General features: G+C 43.9%; 1 long non-coding RNA gene across 1 annotated transcript in view; it reads left to right on the top strand.

Annotated features, from left to right (window-relative positions):
- LOC141130097 (uncharacterized) overlaps nt 1–19,223 on the top strand; it is a 49,413-nt gene extending 30,190 nt beyond the window's left edge. Inside the window, exon 3 of the long non-coding RNA XR_012241990.1 lies at nt 18,892–19,223. This is a non-coding gene — a long non-coding RNA (uncharacterized lncRNA). The remainder of the gene's footprint in view (nt 1–18,891) is intronic.
- The last annotated feature ends 267 nt before the right edge of the window (nt 19,224–19,490 follow it).

The following is a 19,490-nucleotide window of genomic DNA, read 5'->3' as shown; positions in this document are numbered from 1 at the left end:
ATTTTCCTAATTGAGCTATGAAAGGAAAATAGCTCATTATCTCCACTCGAGGGAGTGGATGATCATAGGAAATAAGCATATTAGATACATTACGGGGATTAATCGCTCAGCAAATGAGACATTTACACTGCAAATTAAGCTGTATTTTCCTAATTGAAGTACTGTATGTCAGAAAATTAGCACATTATGACCACTAGATGGAGCTGACACTCATAGGAAATAAGCACACTAGATGCATTACAATTGTTCGCCCAGTAAACGCTGAGACATTTACACAGCCAATTTTGAGGTATTTTCCTAAAAATGGTATGTCAGGAAAAAAGCTTATTATGGCCATAGGAAAAAAGTATAATAAAGCGGAGTTCCACCCACTTTTGAGAGGTGGTCTTAAACGAAAGACCACCTCTCCACCCCTCGTTTTTAGCTAGTAATTTTTTTTTTTTTCTTCTAACTTATCTTTTTATGAAGTACAGCCTGTACTTCCAATCCATCCGGTCCGCGGTGAAGAACGTCATATCCTCTTCTTAGGCGAGCCCCCCCCGCTGTCTTCTGGGACCTGTGTGTGTCCCAGAAGACAGCCGGCCATTCACAAAGCGCCGCACGACTCGCACATGTGCAGTAGGAAACAAGCAGTGAAGGCAAATGGCGGCGCCTGCACTTGATCCGATGGACGGATCGGCCTCGGGGGGGGGGGCGACATCACGGGCTCCCTGGACAGGTAAGTGTCCTTATTTAAAGTCAGCAGCTACAGTGTTTGTAGCTGCTGACTTTTAAAAAAAAAATGTTATTTACTCATCGAATGCTGAGACATTTACATATCAATATTTTTTTATAACTAGACTCCTTGGTCTTTTTTTTTACATAGTTTCATTGGTCCTTCTTGGACTAATGTAAGTATGTATGTGCCATACCTGTGGGGTACCCATAGAAGCTGGAACTCATTGTTCTAGGAATCATTACTACAGTGACTGACAGTAGTTTCCGGGTCCCATGGCATGTGACTGCCCTACTGCTTTGTGAACACAGGAGGTCGCTCACTCCAAAAATGATTTTTTTTTTAGGGTGCAGGTAGCTCCTGAAATATAAGGGTATCTTACAGTGCCTTGAAAAAGTATTCATACCCCTAGAAATGTTCCACATTTTGTCACCACCTTTCACTGCAATTACAGCTGCAAGTCTTTTTGGGGATGTCTCTACCAACTTTTCACATCTAGAGAGTGACATTTTTTGCCCATTCTTCTTTGTAAAATATATCATGCTCTGTCAGATTGGATGGAGAGCGTCTGTGAACAGCAATTTTCAAGTCTTGCCACAGATTCTCAATTGGATTTAGGTCTGGACTTTGACTTAGACATTCCATTGTAGCTCTGGCTGTATGTTTAGCGTTGTTTTCTTGCTGGAAGGTGAACCTCCGCCCCAGTCTTAAATCTTTTGCAGACTTTAATGCCGCGTACACACGACCGGTTTAGCCGTCGGAATAAGCTCCGAAGGTTTCTCAGACGGAATTCCATTCAAGCGGTCTTGCCTACACATGGTCAAACCAAAGACCAACCGTCCAGAACGAGGTAACGTACAACACGTACAACGGGACTAGAAAAAGGATGTTCAATAGACAGTAGCCAATAGCTTCCGTCTCATACTTGCTTCAGAGCATGCGTCGTTTTTGGTCCGTGAGAAAACAGCATACAGACGAGCGGTTTTCCCGATAGGAATTGGTTCCGTCGGAAATATTTAGAGCATGTTCTATTTCTAGGTCCGTCAGAATTTTCGAAAAAAAAAGTCCGATGAGGCCCACACACGATCGGAATAGACAATGAAAAGCTTCCGTTTGACTTTTTCTGTCAGACATTCCGCTCGTGTGTACGTGGCTTAACAGGTTTTCTTCTAAGATTGCCCTCTATTTGGATCCATCCATCTTCCCATCAACTCTGACCAGCTTCCCTGTCTCTGCTTAAGAAAAACATCCACACAACATGATGCTGCCACCGCCATGTTTCACGGTGGGGATGGTGTGTTCAGGGTGATGTGCAGTGTTAGTTTTCAGCCACACATAGCATTTTGCTTTTAGAGCAAGTTCAATTTTGGTCTTATCAGACCAGAGCACCTTCTACCACATGTTTTCTGTGTCCCCCACATGGCTTCTCGCAAACTGCAAACAGGACCTCTTATGACTTTCTTTCAACAATGACTTTCTTCTTGCCACTCTTCCATAAAGTTCAGATTTGTGGAGTGTATGACTAATAGTTGTCCTGTGGACAGATTCTCCCACCTGAGCTGTGGATCTCTGCAGCTCCTCCAGAGTTACCATGGACCTCTTGGCTGCTTCTCTGATTAATGCTCTCTTTGTCCGGCCTGTCAGCTTAGGTGGACGGCCATGTCTTGGTAGGTTTGCAGTTGTGTCATCCTCTTTCCGATTTCGGATGATGGATTGAACAGTGCTCCGTGAGATGTTCAAAGCTTGGGATATTTTTTTTAACCTAACCCTGCTTTATACTTCTCTACACCTTTATCCCTGACCTGTCTGGTGTGTTCCTTGGCCTTCATGATGCTGTTTGTTCACTAAGGTTCTTTAACAAACCTCTGAGGGCTTCATAGAACAGCTGTATTGATACTGAGATTAAATTACACACAGGTGGACTCTATTTACTAATTAGGTGACTTCTGAAGGCAATACGTTCCAATCGATTTTAGTTAGGGGTCTCAAAGTAAAGGAGGTCTGAATACAAATGCACGCCACACTTTTCAAATATTTATTTGTAAAAAAAAAATTGAAAACCATTTATCATATTCCTTCAATTTCACAATTATGTGCCACTTTGTGTTGGTCTATCACATAAAATCCCAATAAAACATGTTTACATTTTTGGTTGTAACATGACATAATGTGGAGAATTTCAAGGGGTATGAATACTTTTTCAAGGCACTGTATATAAGGTATAAGGGAAAGGGTGTCTTTCTTTTCTCCTTTTTTATTTTGTGGCAGTGTAGCTTAAACTTGGTTGAACCTATGAATTTTCCAGGGTATGTGTGTGTGAGGCCCAGGAGTTCATCTTCCGTACTGTAACAGATAACAATGTAATAAGGGTCCCTTGTGACCTGGACTCTGGAGGCTCTCCACATTGAAGCAAGAAGGTGCAAGAGAAAATATAATGCAAGCTGTTTTAATTTCACAACACGATTGCATCACTGTGCAAACTCTACAGAAAATCGCACTAAGAGGTGAAATGATGAGAGCGATTCCATCCCACCATGTGCCCCATACACAGAGGAACCTGCTGTAGGACCTGGAAGATCTCCTAATAATTGCCATTGTTATTAAGGAGAGAAAACATGGGTTGCCATCACTTCTGAAAATGCTCTTTGCCTGGCTGTGTTGCTTGTCCTTTGGCTTTAGTACTTTCTGAGTCACTGACCTGGAAGAAACATGAAGACCAGGAAAGGAATTCAGTGGTCTACTTCTGCATACGTCCTCCAGGTCAATGATTTAGAAATCACTGAAGCCAGAGTAATGTATGACAGCCAAGCAAAAAGCATTTTCAGAAGAAAATTTTGCAGTGGTGAGATCCAACAGGTGAGATCACCTCTTACCACACTTCATCCAAAATCATTAGATCTGTTGTGAAATGTGTTTTCACTGAGTATCTCTCTAAAGAGGAGGTCCAGTCAAAAAAAAAAAAAAAAAATTAAAAGTCAGCAGCTACAAATACTGCAGCTGCTGACTTTTAATTGGACACTTACCTGTCCCAGGGTCCAGCGATGCGGGTGATCGAAGCCCCGCTCGTCTCCCCCTCCGTTCAGCGGCGCCAGCATTGCAACTGTGGGCCCCAGGCTGTGGCTTCACAGCCTGGCACCCACTGCGCATGCGCGAGCGGCGCCGCGCGCCGTGATTGGCCGCTCAGTCACCTGGGACCTGTAATGGGTCCCAGATGATTGACAAGAGGGAGGGAGCAGAGCCAAGCCCTTCCTGTGCCTGGGGGGAAGTGATGTCACCAGCCCAGGCACTGGAAGAGGCAGACTACAAGGGACCCCCTAGCAACAGGCATTTAGAGGTAAGTTAAAAAAAAAAAAATATCCAAATGTTTTTTTGTTTTTTGTTTTTTTAGGATTTTTCATGTATTTTTTTTTTTTGGGTGGAACTCCATTTTAAGGCTGGATTCATGCAAATGCATTTTTCCTTCTGATGCCTCTTACATTAAAATCAATAGAAATGTATCAAAAACAAGCATCTTTTTTCTGCAACTAGGTTCCACTCCATGTTAGCTTATGTATCCATGCATACATTTGGGGGGCAGAAAAACCCCCCACTGACAGTGCGTTCAGAAGAAGAAAGATTTTGGCAGAAAAAAACGCTTAAAGCACCTAAACGCGCTTAAGGAGCATCAAACGCTTGGGCATTCGTTCAATTAGATGCGCAGAATACATTAAAGTGATATTAGGGTAAAGTTTTTTTTTTTTTTTTTAACCACTTAAGCCCCGGACCATTTGGCTGGCCAAAGACCTGAGCACATTTTGCAATTCGGCACTGCGTCGCTTTAACTGACAATTGCGTGGTCGTGCAATGTGGCTCCTAAACAAAACTTTTTGCTGTAATAAATATCCCCAAAAAATATATAAAAAAACTATTTTTTTCATCAGTTTAGGCCGATACGTATTCTTCTACATATTTTTGGTAAAAAAAATCACAATAAACGTTTATTGATTGGTTTGCGCAAAAGTTATAGTGTCCACAAAATAGGGGATAGTTATATGGCATTTTTATTAATAATTTCATTTTACTAGTAATGGCGGCGATCAGCGATTTTAATTGTGACTGCGATTATAGCGGACAGATCAGATACTTTTGGCGCTTTTTTTTGGGACCATTCCCATTTATACAGCGAACAGTGCAATTAAAAATGCATTGATTACTGTAAAAATGACACTGGCAGTGAAGGGGTTAACCACTAAGTGGGCTAGGGAGGGGTTAAGTGTGTCCTAGGGAGTGATTCTAACTGTGGGGGGGGGCTGTGTGTGACACATCACTGATCACTGGTCCCGATCACAGGGAGCTATGATCAGTGACAGTGTCACTAGGCAGAACGGGGAGATGCTTGTTTACATTAGCATTTCCCCATTCTTCAGCTCTGTGAGACGATCGCAGGTATCCCCATGGACATCAAGTCTGCGGGACCCGCGATCCTACTCACGGAGCTCGCGGCAGGGTCGCGCGTGCACGGAAGGCGGCGCACAGGCGACCACACGGCGGCAAATTCAAAGGGACGTACCCGTATGCCCATTTGCCCAGCCGTGCCATTCTGCCGACGTAAATGTACATGCGGCGCTCGGCAAGTGGTTAAACAACAAACATGTTATACTTACCTCCTCTGTGCAGTTGGTTTTTTCACAGAGCAGCCCGGATCCTCCTCTTCTGGGGTCTCCCACCAGTGCTCCTGGCCCCTCCCTCCTGCCAAGGGCCCCCAGAACAAACAGCTTGCTCCCGAGCCACTTATGAGGTTTTGAATACGCATGAGTAACTCATGTGAAACGCGTCAACCTGTCCTGTGTTTTTGTCTGGCTTGGTGACAAATACACAACTTTCAAGAACTTGACTGTGTCTGTGGTGTGCCACCATTCCCTTTCTTCTTTCACTGATCTTTGTGTCCATTCAGACACGGAGCTGTCGCACCCCCTCTCTCTTCTTATTGGCTAACTGGCTGTGATTGACAGCAGCGGGAGCCAATGGCGGGAGAGACCCTGGAGAGCCGAGACTCTCGTGCACAGCACTGGATGAAGATGGGGCTCGGGTAAGTATTTGGGGGGTCTGGGGGGGGGGGCTGCTGCACACAGAAGGATTTTTACCTTCATGCACACAATGCATGAAGGCAAAAAACCTTGAGCCTTTAGAACCACTTTAATATTCTGCCCAATGAAAGAAAGAAACATCCAAGCGCTTTACGCTCTTAGACGCATTTGCAAAAACCTGGCTTTAGGTTTTTTTATGCTGCTTTTCTCATGCAAGCAGAAAGGTGTTTAGAAGAGCACAGTGTGCATGAGGCCTAGAGAGTGCTGTTACGTATATTCAATTTGCAGTGCAATGCATTGTATTGGATGTCAGCACGTGTCATAGCACATGTTAACGCGCGTTGACGCACATCATAGTTCGTTTACCTGCATTATGATGCATCAACATGATGCATCATCATGATGCCCACTTGCAAATGTCTTTGATGCATCTGCTAAGATTGATTTAAACAGAAAGCACATAAAGCAAAATTACAAAGATGTGAATCCAGCCTGAAGGAACTCCAATGAATGTATAGGCTACCTCTTTCTGGAAAGGTTAGCTATCTGGCTATCTCTAAATTTGCACGATTGGAGCGACAGGAGTGACTCCTGACTTGAGTCACTCCTGATCAGTGCTTGCAAGAATTGAAGCCAGAGTACCAACATGGCAGTCAGGCAGGTATGTCTTCCTGATGACGTCCTACATGTGACGAAATGCGTAGGAACGAGACTTATGGTTGTGACATCACTTTGGCCATTTGAAATGCACGCTGGCTCGGGAGAGGTATGGAGCAGCAGTGTTTTCTAAAGAGATATCAGCAGGTCATTCTGGGTGGCAGGGAGGGCACCTTATTATGTGAGTGCAATAACTTTTTAATTGTTCTGGTGTTTATGAAATAAAGATGTGTTGTGCTATGAGATTTCCCTGGTCTGCCTTTTTTTATGAATATATGAAAATGGAGCACATTAACCCTATGGTTTCCTGGGAAGCTCTGTCATAGAAATCAAGAGACAATTGATGATAGAGAGATATTTACTGCTTTGGTACACAGATGACTGACTTATTATAAGTGGTCCACTTCTGCGGGCGAGTGAGAACCCTGGTGGGATAGTGTGAAGGCACACGGGGAGATTTACTAAAACTGGAACACTCAGATGCAGCTGTACATGGTAGCCAATCAGCGTCTAACTTCAGCTTACTCAATTAACCACTTCAGCCCTGGAAGGATTTAACCCTTTCCTGACCAGATAATTTTTTGTGATACGGCACTGCGTCGCTTTAGCTGACAACTGCGCAGTCGTGCGACATTGTACTCAAACAAAATTGATATCCTTTTTTTCCCACAAATAGAGCTTTCTTTTGGTGGTATTTGATCATTTCTGCGGTTTTTATTTTTTGTGCTATAAACAAAAAAAAGCTCAACAATTTTGAAAAAAAAGCAATATTTTTTACTTTTTGCTATAATAGATATCCCCAAAAAATATATATATAAAAAAAAAATTTTTTCCTCAGTTTAGGCCGATATGTATTTTTCTACTTACTTTTGGTAAAAAAATATCGCAATAAGCGTATATTGATTGGTTTGCGCAAAAGTTATAGCGTCTACAAAATAGGGGATAGATTTATGGCATTTTTATTATTTATTTATTTTTTTTTACTAGTAATGGCGGCGATCTGCGATTTTTATCGGGACTGCGACATTATGGCGGACACATCGGACACTTTTGACACATTTTTGGAACCATTGTCATTTATACAGCGATCAGTGCTGTAAAAATGCACTGATTACTGTGTAAATGACACTGGCAGGGAAGGGGTTAAACACTAGGGGGTTAAGTGTGTCTTTGGGAGTGATTCTAACTGTAGGGGGGATGGGCTCACTAGAACATGACAGATCACTGCTCCTGATGACAGGGAGGAGTAGATCCCTGCCATGTTGCTAGGCAGAACAGGGAAATGCCTTGTTTATATAGGCATCTCCCTGTTCTGCCTCTCCGTCTCACGATAGCGGGCCGCTGGCGAACATCGAGTTCGCGGGACCTGCAGACACGCTCCCACGGTGTGCGCGCCTGCAAGCCGGCAAATTCAAAGGGACGTACAGGTACCCATTTGCCTTTACGAGCCATTCTCCGACATATATGTGTGTGCGGCGGTCGGCAAGTGGTTAAGCTTTGACAATAAAATCTGGAAGCTGATTGGTTTCTATGTAGAGCTGTACCAGATTCTGAGCGATCCAATTTTAGTAAAGCACCTCCACAGTGTTATTAGCTTTGGGAATGCATGGAGCACTTGTGATTGGGTGGACTTTTCACGACACTTTATTGCAGAAGCACTGTTTCATTTGATGCACTTTTGCTACATGTTACATATGGAATTTGTTTCATTGCACTGTATTGAGATTGCACCTGATAATTGTATGGGTCCATTGGTGTATATTTATCAAGACTGCACTTTATGATTTATGAATTTATTAGTATAACTTTAAACAGCTAGCGCAGCGAAAAACAGTTGTCAGTCTGTGAGTTTTTACTAAATCCACTTGTTTGGTAAGGACTAAGTCATTAAAGGAAACCTGTCACTAGACATATAAGTGGTCTGCCATTACTGACCTTCCTCTGAGAAAAGCTACTTACCTGGCTGTCATTCTGATCTCATGACTTTGAACCACTAAAACAAGCATGAGATAAGCCATAGCTCCTTCTCTCCACATATCCTGATCAGTGACTATAAACATGCCATACTTGGGAATGGCATGGCAGCAAGAAAACCGGCAATGACAGTCCACGTATTTCATGTTTATTTTAAAGCGACTGAAGTAGCGGAGTCTTCCCATTGGTTACTTTGAGACAAAACAAGGTGCATGTACAGTGGAACCTTGGATTACGAGCATAATAGCGAGTTTCCCCATAGAAGTCAATGAAAACTAAGATAATTTGTTCCGCATTGACTTCTATTGCATACAATACCGCATTTGGCCAGAGGTGGGGGGGCGCCGGAAAGCTTCCAAGTGTTTCCGAGTATTTCCGAACGGCTCCGAACTGTTCCGAGTGTCACCGGCGCCCCCGCACCTCTGGCCAAATGCGGTACTGCACACCCCAGTGGCATGAATCCTGCTTGTTCGCGAGACAACACTCACAAACCGCGCACAAGTAATTGGAGTCTTCCCATTGGTTACTTTGAGACAAAACAAGGTGCATGTACAGTGGAACCTTGGATTACGAGCAAAAAAAGTTGCTCGTCTATCAAAAGGCTCGTTAACCGCGTTACTCGTAAACCAAGGTTCCACTGTACATCTATTTTTTTTTGTTTTGGACAGAGTAAAAAAGGGTTAGCTCCTCTGTCAGTTTCTTTCCATTACTTGACTTCTTAATGTTGTATTTTTTAGTCCTACATATTTACACTCGATATCCTATACCACTACCATACTGGTCAACAGTGCCAGGACGAGGCCATCCAGCAGCCAGGGCAAAGATGCCAAACTGCGCCCCCCCTTAGGGTTAGGGTCAGGGCACCCACATCCCTGCAATGCACTGTTGCGCCCAGGGTAGCCTCCCCTCTTGCCCACCCCTTGTCCCGCCCAGCTGGGCAATACTGTATACTGATCATAATCTTTAATGTGTTATTTGTAGCCCTGATGAAGAGATGCCCTGTACTGTTTCAAATGCCACTTTCTGCATTAACATGCCTCTTTAGACCTAGCCTATCTGGACAGTATGGTCACCTGCTGACTTAACACCACCCACAGGCAGCTTAACTCTTCAATAAGACACAGAAGTTGAACCCAATTTTACTTCCACTAATTGCAATGCAGACAATTTTTTCCAGTCTTTTGAAGTGTAAGAATACAATGACTTTCCTGAGCCCTGTCTTTGTGAATAACTAACACTGACCGAGGGAACATGGAAGAAACTAGGAGGGCCCAGCTAGGACTAAAATAACAAACATTAAACAGGAAGGGAGGACAGAAGAAGACACCAAAATCACATAGTGAACAGTTGCAGTGGCCCAAAACTAGACCCACCAGAGGTCAGCATACATTAGAAAAACATAACCTGATGTAGTTCAATACAACACATAAAAATTCCATGAAAGTGAAGCAGAACAGACTCTTTGAACCCCAAAAAGTGTTGGCTTTTTATAACATAAGAGCCTAAGTCAAACTGAATCTGGACTTTATACATTCTGCTTTTGGCACTCTCCTTCGTGCACTCCTAGAGTTATTGTTTGCTGTGTCACACTGGGGAGATTTCCCTTCATATTTCCCGACACTACAGGAAGTAAGATGAAATCTCTAAAAAGTGAGGGCAATTCCTGTTAAATATGGTTCAAGAGTCCTTATTGGAAGATTTCTCCTGTCCTAGTATTCTATTAACTGCTCTAAAATTTTGGATTTTCCCTAATTTTTTGCCTCGGTAGCAATGGTCACCGGGGCAATTCGAGAAGGGAATAGTGAATCCACTCAGTGGGGACAAAGACAGCTATGAAAAGCAGCTGGAGCTGAAAACCAAAAACTAAAAAAAAACAAACTAAAAAAACAGGAAAAAGTTTTGGCTAGGCATACACTGTGAAGCCGAACTTCAGGTTTGGTCACCTCTCCACCTTCCCCTAAAGCAGCCCCTCCTGCATACTTCCTTTTTGTCCTGTCTTCTTCGGTCAAGTTAAATGACATCATGAGTCTTCTTGGGTGGGTCCGGAATGCTGCTGTAATGACACGGCATCATTCTTTACAGAAATCTCTTGTGAGCCCACAGTGCCAGGACGCTGGCACCCTGGGCTCACAAGAAGTGGGTTGAATGACACTGGCCATTATTCAACCCTGCAAGAGAAGCAGCGCTAGATCACAGAGAAGAGAATGTGTGGGGAAAAGCACCAGAGACACAATAAAATTGTGGGGTTGATGGTGACCTTCAAAAGTTCACCACATACATTCCAATCTTGTTTAGCTCCAACAACAAGTATGTAGTGCTGTCTGATTGAATAAAAAACTGTTACTTAGGTAGGTCCTTATATTTCATCTTTGTAGATCTAAAGTTGATTGTACAGAGACTGTATGCTCAGATTGTAATGTGTATGGTGAGCCAGTCCCATGTGCTCACTTCATTCAAGGAACCTGAAGCATAAAACACTGACACCATGCATATGACACCATGGATCAGAATTTCCCTATCTTGGTGGCTTTGGGAACCAGCTCTGATATCGGGCAAGTCTTTTCTTTTTGTGTTCTGACACTAAACTTTTCAAGTATAAGTGTTTAAAGCGGAGTTCCACCCAAAAATGGAACGTCCGCTTTTCCGGTCCCCCCCCCCCCCCCCGAGTCACATTTGGCACATTTCAGGGGGAGGGGGGAGCAGATACCTGTCTAAAGGCCCGTACACACGATCGGACTTTTTGACAACAAACAAGCAAATTAGCTGTTTTGGAGCAACATCCAACCGTGTGTATGATCCATTGGACAAACTTTTTCTGTTTCCATCGGACTTTTGTTGGCTGTGCGAACGGACAAACTTTCCGGCAACAAAAGTCCGATGGAGCAAAGTCTGATCGTGTGTACACAAAAGCATCGGACTTTTGTACAAACTACAGTATGTGGCCACGAGAAGGTTTCCAGCGCAAACCCATCGCGCTAGTTCTCGGCGACAGGGTACTGTACATCTCACGCTGGCTGCAATAGGAAAAACACATTTTCCTATTGCGGCGAGCGCGAGAGGGAATTCCCCTCTGGCCTCTGGGGGCATACCAGGCCCTTAGGTCTGGTATGGATTTTAAGGGGAACCCCCTACACCGAAAAAACAGCGTGGGGGTCCCCCCCGAATCCATACCAGACCCTTATCCGAGCACGCAGCCCAGCTGGTCAGGAAAGGGGGTGGGGACGAGCGAGCGCCCCCCCTCCTGAGCCGTACCAGGCCGCATGCCCTCAACATGGGGGTGGGTGCTTTGGGGAGGGGGCGCCCTGCGGCCCCCCACCCCAAAGCACCTTGTCCCCATGTTGATGAGGACAAGGGCCTCTTCCCGACAACCCTGGCCGTTGGTTGTCGGGGTCTGCGGGCGGGGGGCTTATCGGAAACCGGGAGCCCCCTTTAATAAGTGGCCCCCAGATCCCGGCCCCCCACCCTTTGTGAATGAGTATGGGGTACATCATACCCCTACCCATTCACCTAGGGAAAAAAGTGTCAATAAAAAAACACAGTACACAGGTTTTTAAAGTAATTTATTAGGCAGCTCTGGGGGTCTTCTTCCGACTTTGGGGGTCTTCTGCCGACTTCGGGAGTCTCTCAGGCCTCTTCTTCCTCTCTCTGGTGTCGTCTCCGCGTTCTCTGGTTCTTCTCCGGTGCCTTCTTCCTTCTGCTGGGCTCCTCCACTATCTTCTGCTCTTTTGCCGCTCTTTTGCTAGCGGAGGAGCCCAGTCTTCAGAGATGTCTTCTTCCCTCTTCTCTTCCAGAGATGTTGACACGACGCTTTCTCCAGCTGGAATGCTCTCTGAGCGCTCCACTATGACTTATATAGGTGGTGGCCCCGCCCCCTATGACATCACAGTCCCGGGGCATGCTGGGACTGTGAGGTCATAAGGGGGCGTGGTCATGTCATCCGATGACCACGCCCCCTTATGAGATCACAGTCCCAGCATACCCCGGGACTGTGACCTCATAAGGGGGCAGGGTCACCGCCTATATAAGTCCATTGCGGATCGCTCAGAGAGCATTGCAGCTGGAGAGAGCATCGTGTCAACATCTCTGGAAGAGAAGAGGGAAGAAGATGATCCAGAAGTCCGGGCCACCGCTAGCAAAAGAGCAGCAGAAGATAGCGGAGGAGCCGGCAGAAGATCCGGACTACGGGAGAAGACGCCAGGGAGACCCCCGAAGTCGGAAGAAGACCCCCGGAGTCGGAAGAAGACCCCTGGAGCTGCCTAATAAATGACTTTAAAAACCTGTGTACTGTGTTTTTTTATTGACACTTTTTTCTCTAGGTGAATGGGTAGGGGTACGATGTACCCCATACTCATTCACAAAGTGTGGGGGGCCGGGATCTGGGGGCCACCTTATTAAAGGGGGCTCCCGGATTCCGATAAGCCCCTCGCCCGCAGACCCCGACAACCAACGGCCAGGGTTGTCGGGAAAAGGCCCTTGTCCTCATCAACATGGGGACAAGGTGCTTTGTGGTGGGGTGGGCCGCAGGGCGCCCCCTCCCCCAAAGTACCCACCCCCCCATGTTGAGGGCATGTGGCCTGGTACGGCTCAAGGGAGGGCGCTCGCTTGTCCCCACCCCCTTTCCCAACCGGTCGGGCTGTGTGCTTGGTTAATGGTCTTATTTTGGATCCTGAGGGGACCTCCACACCGTTTTTTCGGTGTAGGGGGTTCTCCTTAAAATCCATACTAGATCTAAGGGCCTGGTATGCCCCTGGAGGGGAACCCATGCTGTTTTTTTATTTAAAATTTGGCGTGGAGTTCCCCCTCAAGATTCATACCAAACACAGTCCAAGTCGGATCCCCGCACCAGTGTGAACCCGGCTCGCAAACCTTACCGATAAAAGTAGCGAGATTGACACAGTATCAGACAACAATACAGAAGTTGGCCAAAGGGTGGTGGTAAAGAGGTGAAAAACCACGTGATTTGGTGAAAGTTGGCTGGAAAAGTCCTGCCGTCTGTATGCAAGACAAACTTATGGCCAACGCCCTTTGTACAAAAATCCAAGGGAAAGTTTGTACAAAGTCCTATCGTGTGTATGGGGCTTAAGAGTGTATTTTAAATGTGGCCTTGGTTCTATCCGAGTAACTTTACTTAGGGGATGGTATGCGATTTTAAGGGATCAAAAAGAGGGAATTTTACTAAATTTTATTCCAGTATCATTAAGGTACTTCCCAAAATACAGCATCTGAACATATCAAATGACCATTCTTCATGGGTTCGCATCAATTCTTCAATATACATCAGTTTTTGGGGTATCCCATTTATCCACGCATTTCTCAAGTCTAGCTCATTTCTTCAAGACGTGAAGTAGTTTTAATCAATTTTGGATCTAAGGTGCACATTTGTGGACAGAATTATTGTAAAATTCATTGTCTGTTTTTTGTATGCATGTCACATTCAAGGGATGTGGAGGCCCAACCAGATGCTCTTGATGGACTGGGATGGATGTATGATGGCTATAAAACACTCCTATGGCTTTCTCTCCTTCACCCTTATGGTAGAGAACCATATGGGCGGTGAATTTTTGTAAAACTGAAAAAATGGTTTATTTTTGTAACAAGTAGTGGGGTGTTAATACTTGCAGGTGTTGATCTGCATGGCCAATCCCTCTTTTTGTATTTGGGAAATGCTGTGATTTCATATTCTGGGGAGATCAACACCGCAAAACCAATATATTACATGGGAGCGCCACAAACTGAATTTCAGTAGATGATTTTTTTTAATTCTGAAGGAGGTGAGCATGTGACCATAGGTGAATGTGCCTTAGAGAGGTGAATGAAGGAAGCCTGCCGGGGCCAGGATTAAGGTAAGGATTACACCTTATCCCTGCACCCCTTGGGCTAAATGAGCATTTAACTCTTGCAGTGCAGGGAGGGGGGTAAAGCAAGATTAGATATTGTCTAATTCCTGGAGTTCAGCTTTAAATGAAAAAAAAAAAAGAAAATCTTAAGTTGGCATCTCGCTTTAAGGTTTTTAGACCTTTTGATATCACAGGTTATTAGACTACCTGTTGCCTGGCCTGTGGCCCTTGCAGTTTCTTGCCTCCTCTAGTTAATGCTGTCACTCATCTCTTCCCCTCCCACAAGGTGGCCGGGCTCATTAAGGAGAGATCCTGTGCATGCTCGTTAATTGAGCTCCATTCTCACCACCTGCCACTTGCGTGCCTCATCTGCACACTAACTGCTCCTAATTGCCATCATACGGGCAGCTGACTGCAGTGACTTGAGAACAGATCCAGAACAGTGTGTGTGGTGCGCGGCGCGCAATGTCCCAGGGAGCGGCTGTAAGGAAACACATAGTTACAATAACAATCCATCCTGGGAGCAGATGTTTGGAGAGGAAAGGCACCTTGTGCTAATATTATGTGATAATACCTTTGTGTTTGCAGTAATGTCAGCTATTATTCTGCAAACTCTGGACAATGTTTTCTTTACATTGTCACTACAATTACACAAAGCCACTAGCAAAGAAAGAGAGTCTTGTAACACTGAAGGGGGAAGGCTGCGGCTGAGTAACTTTGGACGTATGCATTAGTAATTTCATAACTTGTCACAATATAGAGCAATAAGAAACAAAATGTACTATATGTTATAATTAAAAAGCCATCCTTGAGCTCCACACAAGTGCCTCGGCTTAGATCAGTGGTCTCCAAACTGCGGCCCCGGGGCCAGATGCGGCTCTTTGCTTGCCTTTAGGTGGCCCTTGGGGCACTTTTCCATCCACTGACACCAACAATGGGGCATAATTCCTTCCACTGACACCATAAAAAGGGCACGATTCTTCCCACTGACACCAACAATGGGGCACAATTGCTCCCACTGACACTAAGGTTAGGGTATAATTCCTTCCATTGACACTAATGATAGAGCACAGTTCCTTCCATTAAAACCAACCATGGGGCATAATTCCTCCCACTGACACTAATGATGGGGCACAGTTCCTTCCATTAAAACCAGCAATGGGGCAAAATTCCTTCCATTGACACTAATGATGGGGCACAGTTCCTTCCATTAAAACCAACCATGGGTCATAATTCCTTCCATTGATGCCAAAGATGGGCCATTATACCTCCCACTGACACCAAAGATAGGGCATAGTTGACTCCAACTGGACGCCAGCACATTTTCTACTTCCACTAGCCCTAGTCTGGCCCCTCTAAAATCTGAAAGACATCAAACTGGCCCTTTGTTTAGAAAGTTTGGAGACCCCTGGCTTAGATAATGCCATTAGTCTGCTGCAGGCAGTTGGTGGCATTTCCCTAGTCTCCTCTCCCCCCAGTGATCAGACTGCAACATTGTCATTTTGTAGCAAGCCACGGGCTGTAGCAGAGGCTTGTAGGCAGGTGCAGAGAATTGGATTTCCCCATCTACACAAGCGGTGTTACTGTATTCTGACAGCGGGACTCCTATGCTGTCAAAATACCAACTGGCTGCATGCACTGATCGAACAAGAATTTACCAACAGTTCCGTATGACAGGAGTCGATCATTAGATCCTCTCGAACAAGAATGGCCATAGATGGATTGAAATTGGTCAGTCCTTGTATAACATGGTAAATAGTACGAATCCTATGGGGCCCAATCACATCACTGCACTGGGATAAAACTTCTGATCAGAAACTCTGGGTAAAAGGCCCCTGTCCCTCCCCAGCCTGTGACTGAACAGTGAAAGGAGAAGTAGCAGGTTTATGAGTTTATCCCTCTATCACTTCCACCGAGCTCGCGTGCAGAAGCGAACGCATACATGAGTAGCGCCCGCATATGAAAACGGTGTTCAAACCACACATGTGAGGTACCGCCGCGATCAGTAGAGCGAGAGCAATAATTCTAGCCCTAGACCTTAAAACATGCAACCTGTATAATCTTTTAAACGTCACGCATGGAGATTTTTAAAGGTCGCCATTCCATGAGCGGGCGCAATTTTGAAGCAAGACATGTTGGGTAACAATTTACTCGGCGTAACATTATCTTTCACAATATAAAAAATTGGGCTAACTTTACTATTGTCCTGTTTTTTAATTCAAAAAAGTGAATTTTTTCCAAAAAAAGTGTGCTTGTAAGACCGCTGCGCAAATACGGTGTGCCAGAAAGTATTGCAATGACCACCATTTTATTCTCTAGGGTGTTAGAAAATATATATATATAATGTTTGGGGTTTCTAAGTAGTTTTCTAGCAAAAAAAAATGTTTTTAACTTGTAAACACCAAATCTCAGAAAGAGGCTCGGTCCTTAAGTGGTTAAGGAAAAGTCTAGCCTGAGCTCATTAGGCTGGGCTTCTCCTATGGGTCACAGGAGTGCAATTAGTTTTGCACTCCTGTGACTCGTTTTCAGGAGAGTGGTCTGAAGTCCGCTCTCTGCTGACGTCACCAATATTAGTCCAGGCCCCGCATCATCCCGACTTCGGAAGTCTGGATCCGCGAGGTGCCTGAGCTGAGGGCAGTCTCAGCCTCTCAGTGAGCCAATGAGAGCCTGAGATGGCCGCTCCCCGCCCCCTCCACAGCTCAGCGTCCCAATGAGCATGGAGGATCAGAGCAGGAGAGATGCTGACTAACAGGCAGCAACTCTCTGCTCGGGGAGGTGAGAGAACCAAACCATCGGCGATGTTCGATGGCTCGGTTCTCAGTGTAGAGACGCCGGGAGACAGATGCAGCATCCACCTAGATAAGTATGATTATAGGATAAAAAAATACCATACTTCTCTTTTAATTGAACAAGTTGAAGTTAGAGGCTGATTGGCAACCATGCAGAGCTGCACCAGATTTTGCACTCTTCTGTTTTAGTAAAGCAACCCCAATGCTGTTTGGTGCAAGTTTCTTTTGTATGCTCATGGTGTTTGAACAACACCTATGCACCTGATTATTGAAACCTTTAAATAAATTGCTGAAGTTTGCATTCTAGGAGTTTGTTAGTGTGAGGATCTAATGGAGAGGGAAATCCATATTCCAAACACTCCACACCTAGGCGGCACCATCCCTATATATATTAAAATGAAAAAAGTATTGAAGAGAATGGGTTTTTAAATGGTAGTCCCCATGGTTAAGAAAAAAAAAAAAAAAAATATATATATATATATATATATATATATATATATATATATATATATATATATATATATATAAATATGAGAGAGATCTAGGAGATATAGGTAAGCAGCGGTACACTGACAGAGGAGACGCACATGCATAAGAATCATGTTAAATGTGAATGATTGTATAAACTTTTGAACCAACCTAATCCATTCAGTTGTTTGTGTTTTTTAATAGAAGGCACTGTACTTGGCATGTGACCAGCATCCCCTGAGGAAGCTCGATACATGGGCGAAACATGTTGGGAAGTCCATCTTTTATTGCTGTGTTACTGTTACTGTATTCAACTGTTCTCGCCATTTCTGTATCTAACCCCTTCCTGTTCTTTTAATGTATGAATTCTTATTTTGCTCCTCAATATATATTATATTTGATATTCTTCCAATTGATTTGCACCTATAAAGTCCCAATTTTTCTGCCTGCTACTATATTATATATATATATATATATATATATATATATATATATATATATATATATATATATATATACATATATATACACACACACACCAATCATTATTATAGAGATAAAAACAAATTATTTATTAATATATATATAGTGTTCATAAACGAGAAACAAACAAAGTGGCAACTAAAGCCCAAATATATGTAGACAGCATTTCACACATATATCAAATATGATATCACATGACTTGTATGGGATCTGTCAACATGTTTTCGCGGTCATTACTGCTTCTTCAAGGCTTAATCCTCCATATTTGAATCATAAAACATCTGGTATATCTACAAACAAGACATAATTAGTAATTTCATATTAACATACAACTGAACATATACAGTATATATATATATATATATATATATATATATATATATATATATATATATATATATATATATATATATATATTTACACACACACAAAACAAACTGTCCCGAAGCAAGAGAGAAAGAAAAAAAACAAACAAACACCCGCCCAACCACCCAACACAAAAAAAACCAAAAAAACAAGTTTGCATTCTATTATGATAAAACCACCAGACGGGTTATTGCAGCGGTTTCCATCAATTTGACCTTCCCAGGCCACATTGGAAGAAGAGGAATGAGGTCTTGAGCCGCACATAAAATAGAGCTGATAAACAGAAAAAGGGCCGGGCAGATAACAAGTTAACAATCCCTGATATAGATAATGTACCTATCTGAGTAGTAAAACTAAATTCTTTGTAATATTTTTAGTTGTAAAGGAGAGCAACATAAAACTAGTGTGATATTTGACACTAGCTAATGCATCAATATCTGGTTCCTTGAATGTAGTAACAATTATTAATGAATTCTCAAGGTGCTCATCAGATATTTTGTTTCTTATTGTGCCCTTTGTGTGCTTCATCCATACAGGTGCTGCTGAAAACTGATGACATGAATCAGGCATGATTGTGAAGAGTGGGATATTTTTCTTTGGGAAGATAAAACATAAAAGTCCAGTAAAGAGACACTGTCAAAATGTTCTTTGGTCACATGTGTTCGCTAAGTGTAAACGCATTTGTACAACAATTTTTTAAAAAAATTCAACATTTTTATGTAAGTTTACAATTTTGTGTTGGGCCACGTTCACTGCCATCTTGGGCGGCATGTGGCCTTTGGGCCGCAGGTTGAACACCACTGGGTTCATTTTTTTTTTTTACCTGCAGTCCTTTAACTATGCAACTCCACTTTTCCTCCACTAATATCACATGGCTTGTTCCTCAAGGCCACTTTTACACTGAACACCGCCCCACGCTAGCGGTAAAGTGGCGCTCATTTTAGCGGCACTTTACAGGCACTGTGCAGGCGGTAGCGGGGCGCTTTTAACTCCAAAGAAGGTGTTAACAAGAGGTTAAAAACGCCCACAAAGCACAGCTGTCAAAGCTCTTTGCAGGCGCTTCGGCAGCGCTGCCCATTGATTTCAATGAGCAGGGTGTTTTGGGAGCGTTGTATACAGCGCTCCCGCACCGCCC

Source organism: Aquarana catesbeiana, linkage group LG02 (assembly GCF_042186555.1).
Source record: "Aquarana catesbeiana isolate 2022-GZ linkage group LG02, ASM4218655v1, whole genome shotgun sequence".
In the NCBI taxonomy this organism is placed as follows: domain Eukaryota; kingdom Metazoa; phylum Chordata; class Amphibia; order Anura; family Ranidae; genus Aquarana; species Aquarana catesbeiana.
This window is presented reverse-complemented; position numbering and strand designations above follow the sequence as displayed.